Here is a 10,898-nt window from a genome sequence, read left to right as displayed (position 1 = left end):
CTCATGACCCGGCGGTTATGCCGATATGAACACTGAATGAAGCAAGGTGCTGACCATTCAATGATTTATATCTCCAGCTTTTAATCAGAGGCATGTGCTGTTGGGCTTCTGAATAGTTGTAAATATAGCTATACACAGTAATCATTTTATACTGTATTAATTAGTAGTAATTTTTTTGTACTCTATTTTGAATACCAAGTAGTTTTCTTCTACGGTGCCGTTTATCTTCATAAGCTATATCCCTTTTGACCCCTCTCCAGGGTAGTTGATCATTTTCATACAGTTATGCTGAAGAAACTGAGTAATGTATAGGGGTGGGAATCACCAGAGGCGCTACGATACAATATAGAGTGCTACAGGAATGAGTCCTAAAACCCGGAAATGAGGTAACATTTTGGCACGTCCTGTTCCCTCGTCTGGAAGTCAATGTTTTTTTTCACTGGGTTTTAGTTAGATGCCTGAAATAAGGTCTGTGGTTAACACAAGCTTAAGAGATTTTAACGTTTTGTTCTATGACATAAAATACATCAATAAATACCCCACTCGTAAGGTATCTGTGTACCTTGTGTGTCTTAAAAATGGCGGTTGCTAACAAGAGACTATTAAACGTCATCGCGGCGACTCGTCCGCCTTTACATCCTTGTTGTGTATACTCGCGTTCATGCGACCGCTGTGTAGTTCGTTTAAAGCCTAACGTTAGCTTTTTACTTCTGGTGATTGCATACACACTTCAGAAATCATAAAAGTGTTGTTCATTTGTGAAGATTATCTTACGGAACAAAATGCGTAAGTATCTTGAACGTCTGTTTGCCACAGAGCTTATTTTCTGCAATAATCCAAAACCCAATGGAAAAATCCCATTGGCCTTGTGTCGAGAGAACCCAGGGCGATGCTAACTTCCTGTTGGGCCTACAAAAATATGTCATCCCCAGAGCACTCTATTATCATGATACTTAAGTCACGACACAATCTTATTGCGAACATTTTGCAATATTTTGAGTATTGCGATAAGATATATTGTGATTTATTTACCTTTTTTCAACTGCAAATTATGCAGTTTATCATCATCTGTTTTATCTAATAAGATGCAGTTTTCAGTCCGTACATCTCAGAGTTTTCATTCACATATCTTGAAGTGAGAGGTCAAAGGACCGTTCTGAAAATGGCTATGCCAGTTTTTTCGCCATACTTGAGCACAACTTTGGAGGATTATTTCGCATTTTTCCCGACAAGCTAACCATGGTTGGTTCCAGTGGATTCCTTTGGTTTTCTAGTTTCATATGATACCAGTATCTTCACTCCAGCTTTAAGACTGAGCCCGCTACAACCTCTGAAAGACAGAATAGCGTCCAGATTGTTAGGTTAATAGTTTGTATAATAAAATATCTATACTTGACATCCATGTATCGATACACTATTATGATGCAAAATATCGCAATACTATGCCGTATCAATTTTTTTCCCAACTCCTAGTAATGTAATTACATGTTTTGCATAACAATATTAAATGAGTTCACTGACATATTGACTCTATGTTCAATCTTTGATCCATATAAACACGAACCGATTGATAACACTGGCAAAACATAATTCATAAAATGAGTTGATCTTACTACAGACTTTGAGTACAAATAATTTGGCTTGAGTGTATTGAACTTAAATTGTTACCTTCAACATATTAGCATTCAAGCCAATGTCATTCAAACAAACTCCAATTCATTCTTTGAAGAACGTCATATGATCATAGTGGTTGTTGTATCCAGCTTCAGTGCATCGAGCTGAGCCAAGTCTTTTTAAAACTTCCTTGTACCTCGTCCCACCTCAACCTTTCAAACCTTTTTTTTTTTTATCCCTTTTTGAAGTTTTTCTATGGGAGAACTGACCCTACAAGATCTTTTGAAATAAACACAAAAAGCTCCAGTAACACCCAAGTACTCCGGTTTGAGAGCTCTGAGAAAGTACCTGAGAGAATGGATTTTTTTCTTTCCACCGTGCCTCAAGATATGTGTAGGGGAGTCTATTCTGAGCTAATCCTATTAAAATTCTCATGTTGTACAGTATGTCCACCCTGTCTTCCAGCAATGTCACTTTTCATTTGATTGCCACTGTTTCAAGTTTCATGGGGGATTTGTGCAATCAATAGTGTGCTCTAAAGCTATGCTGTGTTCATTAGAGAAAATCTAAGCAATTTCTCTTCTCTCTAAGCCTAAAGGATCCCTTTACCTACACCAGGAAAACCACGGCCATACTGTATTAAAGCTCCCTTCAGGACTGTTATGTTAGGTTTTTCGCAATGGCGTAGTTGGATTTATCATTCAGAACTGGTTTTGGTTCAAGGCCCCTGCATGGAAGAATTTAAATAATGCAGATCTGGATCATAAGTTACGTACAAAAGAACTCCAGCTTCATCCAATCACAGCAGCTCAGCTTCTATTCACTGGAATGCGGATTATTTTCTTGTCTGAAGTCTTTCTCTTCTAGGTGGGCTTAAAGGATAACTTCATTATTTTTCAACCTGTTTTCCCATGTATTTGTGTCAAAGTGACTAATGGGGGCAACACTTTTTTAAATTGGTCCAGTATTGAGGGAGGACGCTGCAGCCGCCAGCCGCTAAACAAGATGCAATGTAATCATTTGGGGCAAGCTGGCAACGTCAATTTACGTCCACTGAAAGTACTTGTTTTTGCCCCTGACTCAGATAGTTATTACAATATCTGACAACATTATGGAAAGGACCCTACAGAGAAATAAAACGTTTTTCTTACCTTTCGCTTTCCGTTTGTCATTGTGTTATGTGACTTGTTCCCAGAAGAGACATCAGTGGAAACGTGAGAGACAGTGGAGAGAGGAGTGCCACGGGACAAACAAGCACTTTTAGTGGACGTAAACTGGTGGCTGCAGCTTTCTCCCTCAATACTGGACCAATTTCGAAAAGTGTTGTCCCCCTTAGTCACTTATACACAAATACATGGGAAAATAGGGTCCAGGTTAAAAAATATTGAATTAATCTTTTAAAGGAAGCCTACATGTTCAGATAATAAAAGTTTGACCGGGATGACATGCATACATTTTAGGGCTGTCAATCAATTAAAATATTTAATTGCGATTAATCGCATGATGTCCATAGTGTATCATGATTAATAACAAATTAATCAAACATTTTTTATCTGTTCAAAATGCACCTTAAAGGGAGATTTGTCAATTATTAAATACTCTTATCAACATGGGAGTGGGCAAATATACTTGCTTTATGCAAATGTATGTATTTAATTATTATTGGAAATCAAGTAACAACACAAAAAAATTACAAAAATTGTTCAGAAACCCTCACAGGTACTGCATTTAGTATGAACAATATGCTCAAATTATAACATGGCAAACTCAAGCCCAACAGGCAACAATAGCTGTCAATGTGTCAGTGTGCTGACTTGACTATGATTTGCCAAAAACTGCAAGCGATTATCATAAAGAGGGCATGTCTGTAAAGGAGAGACTCGTGGGTACCCATGGAACCCATTTTCATTTATATATCTTGAGGTCAGAGGTCAAGGGACGCCTTTGAAAATGACCATGCCAGTTTTTCCTTGCCAAAATTTTGCACAGGTTTGGAGCGATATTTAGCCTCCTTTGCGACAAGCTAGTGTGACATGGTTGGTACCAATGGATTCCTTAGGTTTTGTAGTTTCATATGATAACAGTATCTTCACTCCAGCTATTATTGCATTTACTTTGACAGCCATAGTAAATTTATAGACGTAGTATCATCTGCAATTAGAGTCATTTGTAGTATATTTGCGGTGGATCCATGGCTTTGAAAATACTAATTTTTGCTAAAAAGAGTTCCTACAAACTACACTATGAGAATCCAACACCTGTAGTTAATCGCATTTCAAAGTAAGACTTGCCATCGAACTTCCATCACATTTCTGTGCACTATTTGCATTTTGTCTGTGTGTGTCCAAACCAAATGACAAGTCAAAGCCTTTTCTGCTTTCCATTTGTGGTTCAGTCCAAAGAACCATTTTGCATTTGAATTCATTATGATTTGAATTGTAGCATAAATGCTACAATTTAATATAAGGTATGAAATGAAAATGAGTAAGATTTTGCATTTTCATTTGACTGATGGCAGGATCCCCCCAGGCTTGTGTTTGTGAAAACTGTCAAGGCCATTCATCAGAAGCAGTGGGTGGACAATAGTAACCTTTTGGCTGAAATTCACCAGTCAGATGACACTGTTCTAACAGGTTTCCAGTCAAGGGTGCCATGTTTGTCTTGTATAACCAAATCTGGGCTTGTTTCTGTCTGTCTCATGAAAATAAAGGTACAGTACAGTACTGTTTTTTTTTACTGTTAGTTATTTCTTTGGCCGTTATTATCATCCTGACTAATGCTACTTTTAATTCATATGCAAAAATTTGAGTTTGCATTTTCTTTTTCAAATTTAGGTTAATGCTAATATGAAAATGAAATGGCAATGTTGGTTGCACACTAAAGATATTCTCCTTCAGCAGTTCTCAAAGTATTTTCTTTAGGCAGAGGGCTGGAGGATGAGCAGATGTTGGTTCCTCCAATTTCTGTATCACTTCTAAAGTCTATATAAATTTACTGCTTCATTCACTCAAAAAATCATCCCAACATAACTGGGAAAACAATTTAGTAATATATAAACGTCATATTCTACAGGACAGGTTTGAAGTGTTAGGATTGAGGAGTGTCAAAGTCTAAATTTTTTAATTTCCAGGTTGTCCATTGATCCAGAAATCCAGATTCTGACTTCTGTTTTCTACACATTTCTGATGAAATTTGAAGAGGAGGCAGCTGGATTTTGACGAACTTGATTTCACAATAGTTTGCCTGATTTTACAATCATGCTGAAATAAAAACAGAGTCGGCAGATAATAGCATGACTGGGTGTCATGTGGAGGGCCTGGATCGAGAAGATGCTGGTAGCACCTGCTCTAATGAAGCATCCACAACTCTCATTTTTGATCAAATGAAAGTTTTTAAGTTCTACTGCGGTGAACATTTGGGCTTGCGAATGAACAATGTGCCACAGCTCATCAAAAAAAAAAGTTTTGTTGCATGAATCATCTGAAGTGATGTGCTTGTACATATTTTGCCTTCTTTGTAGGAGCTATATCATCAGGCTGATTATTTCATTATTATTATCATTTTATATTTTTGCCTTTATTTTTGTAGACACTATGGGCACTAAGCACCAGATCAATCACTTCTTGGGTGAATGGCAGCATCAAGGATAAAGGTAGCAGCTGTTGTCAGTATTTTATTTGAAGAAAACCTTTTTTGACAAATAGCCACTTCCATAAAGTAAAACACCGCCCTTGGAAAAAACTTGGACCAAAGAACATTAAAACAAGTGAAAACAGAAACAAAACATTTGTTGGATTCTTTGGATTTCATGTGGATGCATATTCTTGGATACTAATTATCAAAGGCAAGCTTTCGCCATCACACAATATCATGTTCAGGAGCGCACATCACAATAATGAACAATGCACAGGGAGCACGCAGCGAGATGGTATGTGCATTGGACAAACAGTGGCGGTAAAGCTGTACTGGAAAACGGCACAACGATTGGAGTTTACTGTTTTCACAGCCTGCATTGTCCTTCGGTGGTGTTAATTGTGTGATTGGCGGTGATTGTTTGAATTGCCGGTAATAGCCACGTAATGAGTGTGATTGTTTGATCCTGCTATGAAGAGATAAGTTGCGGACGGAATGATTCATTGTTTCGACCCGTTCTTGCATTTGGTTTCCGGTTGTGTTGTTGATGAATTGAAAGTAGTGAACTGTGCTTGTGATTGTTTCCAGATATATTTCATGGTTATGCTGCAGTGTTGGTTGCTTGTGTTAAAGGGGGAGAGCACAGTACGTCTTCAAACCAAACCAAGTATACAGGAAAGGCTTGTCACAAACGTCTGTTTGCTACTGGAGGCAACAGACTAGAACAATATGAACCAAACTTGACTTTTCTTTTTTTCCTCACAGAAACATCAAAGAAGAGAAAGATTCAGTCAAGTTTAAATACATGACACATACCACTATAGAGAATATGAATTTATTAATAGCTCCATGTAAATTTACTTTTAGGGTTCAAACACTGAAGAGGTAGAACCCTATTGAGTTTGTGTCAGTTTATTATTAGGGTTCAAACACCAAAGGTGAATTTGACTAACATATCCAGCTCAATGTGCTCCACAAAAAGCCTCTTGGACCATAGAAGTCTGCCATGATATATCTTTTGCTATTTTGCATAATGTGAAAAACAGTAATGTGACATCTACATTTTGGATTTTGACTGTATCAACACCAAATTTGGTACACAGTCTCGTGGGACTGAGATACACAGGGCTTTGCCATAACTCATTGATCATTTCTCCAATCATCATAAATCTTGGTAGATGTCTTTGGGAATGGTCTTATAAGCGTTGGGGAATAGGCCTTTCCAAAGGATTTTGAGCATGACATATAGAGGGCGCCACAAATACCAAAAGCATGTACGTCAAAATCTGGTGGACATAATTTCACCAAATTTGGTGCACATGCTCTGGGGACAAGCATTAACCTAGATGTGAAGTGACATTGGCCCTGTTCACACCTGGTATTAGCATGCGTCCTCAGTGATCCGATCACAAGTGGACAGCTTTAAGTACAGGTGTGAACACACTCAAGACGCATTGAGGACGCATTGAGATCAGATCTTCCAGACCACATTCAGAGGTGGTCTGAGCCACATATTACATTCTTTTAGCGGTGTTTACGCGAATGTGTCCTGGGCCACATTAAGGACCGCCTACTCATCTGATGTCCAGCTGGGAACCACGGGATCACCGCGCCCCTCAGGTGAATAAACAGGCAGATACGGGCGCTTGTCAGCCAGGAACTGGCCTCTGTGCTCTACTGTATGTAGACTAGGCATCATTATCATACTGTCGGAGATGTGTCTGTGTTTTTGTTCCGCTGCTTTGCGCGGAGCTGACACGCGTCCGCCCGCCTGTTCTCTGTCCTCCCCGGCTCTCTGGAGCGCTGTACCCCGCTGTTCTCTGGCAAAAGCAGCGGTGCCGGCACCGGCGGCGCGGAGGTCCCCGGGGACCCCCGGTATAATAACCTTTTATTTTGATGTTAATACAATGTACCAGAATTAACGAATACGTAGGATATCACTGCTGACATTCATGTAATATTACGTCACAAAGGCTGCTGTATAAGCCGTGTGTTTACTACATGTTCATTTGCATATGGGGCGGGGAAGTGAGATCGGATCACAAGAGGTCACTGGAGACGCATGTGGAGACGCATTCTAATGCCAGGTGTGAACAGACGTACTTAAAGCTGTCCACTTGTGATCTGATCACTGAGGACGCATGTTAATGCCAGGTGTGAACAGGGCCATTGATTGATTCGTTGATTGATGATGAATGTGAACGTGGTCTATTAATCGTTATCTGCTGTTTGCTCAATTTGCCACGAGCTGGAATGAGCTAAAGACATGAAACTTGGCACCATAACATCACAAAAAATATGAATCCAATCAGCCTGATGGTGGCGCTATAATTAACAGCCAGAAAAGTGAAAACTAAAAGGACGCCACCCGATACTGTGAGTCCAATTGACTTGAAAGTTGACACGCATACTCAAATCTTTTAGTGCAACAAGTATTGCTGCACCCATACACTAAAGATGTTTAATGATTGTATCTTGTCGTTTTGTTGTTATGCAATGCCATTAAACCGGTTTGCTTACTTCTGAAAGGGAGTCTTGTGTTCTTTAGGAGGATGAGGTGCAGGAAGTTTTAGTAGGGTTGCAATTATTTAAGGTGTGGCAATGCTACAAGTGCATACTGTACATACAAATGTTAGATGCTAAACTGCTGAGTCAACCAGTCCGGCTCTCTGAATTTTTGATTGTTCTCCTATGGAAATGACGGTACATCTGTATGATTTAGTTTCTCGCTATTAATGATGAGACCAAACAGCAGCAAGTACTCTGCTAAAAGCAGTATTTATCACAAAAAAACAACTCTGGAGTCATGAGCTGGCTCAAGGTTCAGACGGAAAATGTGGTTTGAAGCAAAGGTGAAAATAATTTATAAAAATAAACTATTTACATAAATGAAGCAATGTTATGTGAACAGTCTGTGAAATCAATGATGTTCGGGGGAACATAGATGAGTGAAAGATGTTGTATGATGGGAGATAAGAAAGCAAACTAAAGAAACACTGGAGGCCATGCAGGAGCTGTGAGAGAGAAAGAGAGACTGAGCAGGCGCACTTTAAAGACTTCCCAGCCCAGCAGCTCAGGTAAACCTCCGCCATGTCACAAATCCATACTACATAATGACAAACAGCTTCTTAGTATGTAGTGTGTTCAAACTGGAAAAGTGACAAAATAGAGTATACTCAAACCAGACACCATGGGTGCATCCCAAGTCTCTTAAATTGCATCCACATTTCTCTCATTGTGTCGTTTCCTTGAGGCCCTTCCACCGGGGATGCATTGAGAGACGTAAGGGAAAGACGCAAGTGAGGGAAATGTTAATTATTAGCTTAAAGGTCACATATTATGCTCATTTCCAGGTTCATAGATGTATTTTAATGTTGCACTAGAACATGTTTACATGCTGCAATGTTCAAAAAACCCTTTATTCTTCTCATACTGCAGCCTGAGTCTGCCTGCCTCAGAGCCTAATTCAGCCTCTGTCTGAAAACCACTGATTCACAGCCTGTCTCCTCCCACTCTGCTCTGATTGGTCAGCGTTTTCTGTCAATCAAACTTCCTCAACAACAACAGCGTCACCCTCCCCCTCCCTCCCGCAGCAGACGAGTGGAGAGAGAGGAGTGGAGGGAGAGGCAGCTAGAATAGAGCTTATAAACCACTTTAAAGTTTATAAACCAGAAACTTCACCCAGCGCACGTTACCGGAGGAATCTGATCAGAAATCGGCGACACATGATGAACATCTGCGGTCCAGATTCCAGGTTTTCCTGACGGTTTCTCTCAGGTAAATAATACTATTTATAGCTCTGTTAGTTAACTCAGTGTTTACCTCATGCATCAACTCTGTAAACCGTAAACATACACTCTGTTTTACGTCTGTCTTTACAGATCCATCTGTGAGAAATGACCGACAGAATCATCCCAGAGGAGAGCAGATAGCTGAAAGCAGATGGGAGATACAGAGCTAACCCGTTAGCATGTAGCTACATGCTACCGCTATGACACGGTGTGTAAACACAGCGACCATCAGGGTGGAAAATAGAAGATGTGAAACAGTAGTCAGTTCATTATTTCTGCTAAAAGATAAATGTATGGAAGATCAGAGTAATGGTATATTATTTACAGTAGTAGCTGTCTCTGTGTTACCATGACTACAGACCACCGGAGCTTAGCTTACCATAGTTTACCAGAGCTGAAGACTTTCTCCTGTACCATGTTAACATAACTAACTAACAGGTGAGATGATTACAAATGCTGTGAATAATTAATATTGTCATCTGTCTACTCAAATAAAGTTTGACTGAAACAGAAATGTGTTGTGTTGCTTACAAGTCACTATTTACTACCTGTACTCTGCTACATGCATGACATCAAATATATATAATATATAAATATCATCTGTTTAAACAGTGTAATTACATAAAGCCTTTGTGAAAGAACATGTTATATTTAGATGATGGGAGTACATGAAGCCTGTTCTGCTGGTTCTTGCAGACTTTGCTCAAGTTAGGTTGAGGAGGAGAGACAGTGACGCGCTGTGGGGCGGGGTCAGCTACTGAAGGTTCTCTCTGGTTCGACCAGGAAACCCTTACATGGCTTGCATTTCTCTAATGACGTCAGAAGAGAAGGAAAAAAAGCGATTTTTTTTTCTGCACCCATTTCCGGACAAACGGAGGAGGAGAAAAAGAGAGAGGATGGTCTTTTATGATACTATGGTGGCCTGTAGACACACTGGGGACAGATATTGATGTTTAAAAGACATGGAAAAGTGCATTTTGCATAATAGGTGACCTTTAAAGTGGCAGTAGGCAGTATATTTTTCGCATCATTGTACTACTGTCACGATATAGTGACCGTTTTATAAAAATAACTTTTTTAATCATATTTGCTCCAGTCTTGCCTACTTCATCTTTAAGTTTAATATAAAGAAATGTGAACACTACTCTACTACGATAACTGCTAAATATTCCTGCCAGAAAGGGTTTTCTGGCAGAAAGCCATTTGGCTTGCTAACCATAGTTAAATTAAGTAGCATATGCAAATCGTCCAGGTGTACAGTAAATAGACAAATAGCTGTGTTGTGACTATTCTCATCTGGGGGCAAATAGACACTCCCATTTTTGTTTTTTTAATTAGGAAATGGATGTGTTGCCTGATCAGTTTCTGCAAAGCATAGAAGCAGATTTGTTCCAATCTTTATGTTTACTGTGCTTTTGATTTCTCCTATATGCAAAGCCTCCTGGACAATATAGGCCACCATGATGGATTCTTTACTAATTTGCATTATTTAAACAGTACTGTAAATAGTCTTTTCTGGATTCCGGCTCTATCAACATCCAATTTGGTATATGGTCTTGCAGGATAGGGATGCACAATTATATTATAAATGAGCAAGATCAGAGCAAAAATATCAATCAAAAATCTTTGTCAAGGGCGGGACTTAAAAAGAAATAGGCCATAACTCAAGTTGTCTTGCTGATTAAACTCAGTGGACACATCCTGCACCAAGTCATGAACATACACACCAAGTTTCATTCACATTTGATAAAGGGGGAGCAAAATGCAGAACTTTTAGTGTGCAATTATTGTAATGCTGCATACATTGTAATGACGAAACAAGTGTGTGATTGCTCTCAACCCTTCTTTAGACAGAATTAA

General features: G+C 39.3%; 1 long non-coding RNA gene across 1 annotated transcript; it reads left to right on the top strand.

Annotated features, from left to right (window-relative positions):
- Window positions 1–8,870: 8,870 nt before the first annotated feature.
- On the top strand, window positions 8,871–9,552 carry LOC141773495 (uncharacterized). The gene is made up of 2 exons (XR_012595130.1): window positions 8,871–9,024; window positions 9,129–9,552. It is a non-coding gene; the product is annotated as an uncharacterized LOC141773495 (long non-coding RNA).
- Window positions 9,553–10,898: the final 1,346 nt, after the last annotated feature.

The sequence above is a fragment of the Sebastes fasciatus genome, chromosome 9 (genome assembly GCF_043250625.1).
Source record: "Sebastes fasciatus isolate fSebFas1 chromosome 9, fSebFas1.pri, whole genome shotgun sequence".
Classification (NCBI taxonomy): domain Eukaryota; kingdom Metazoa; phylum Chordata; class Actinopteri; order Perciformes; family Sebastidae; genus Sebastes; species Sebastes fasciatus.
Note: the sequence above shows the minus strand (reverse complement) of the source record. Positions and strands in the feature narration are given on the sequence as shown.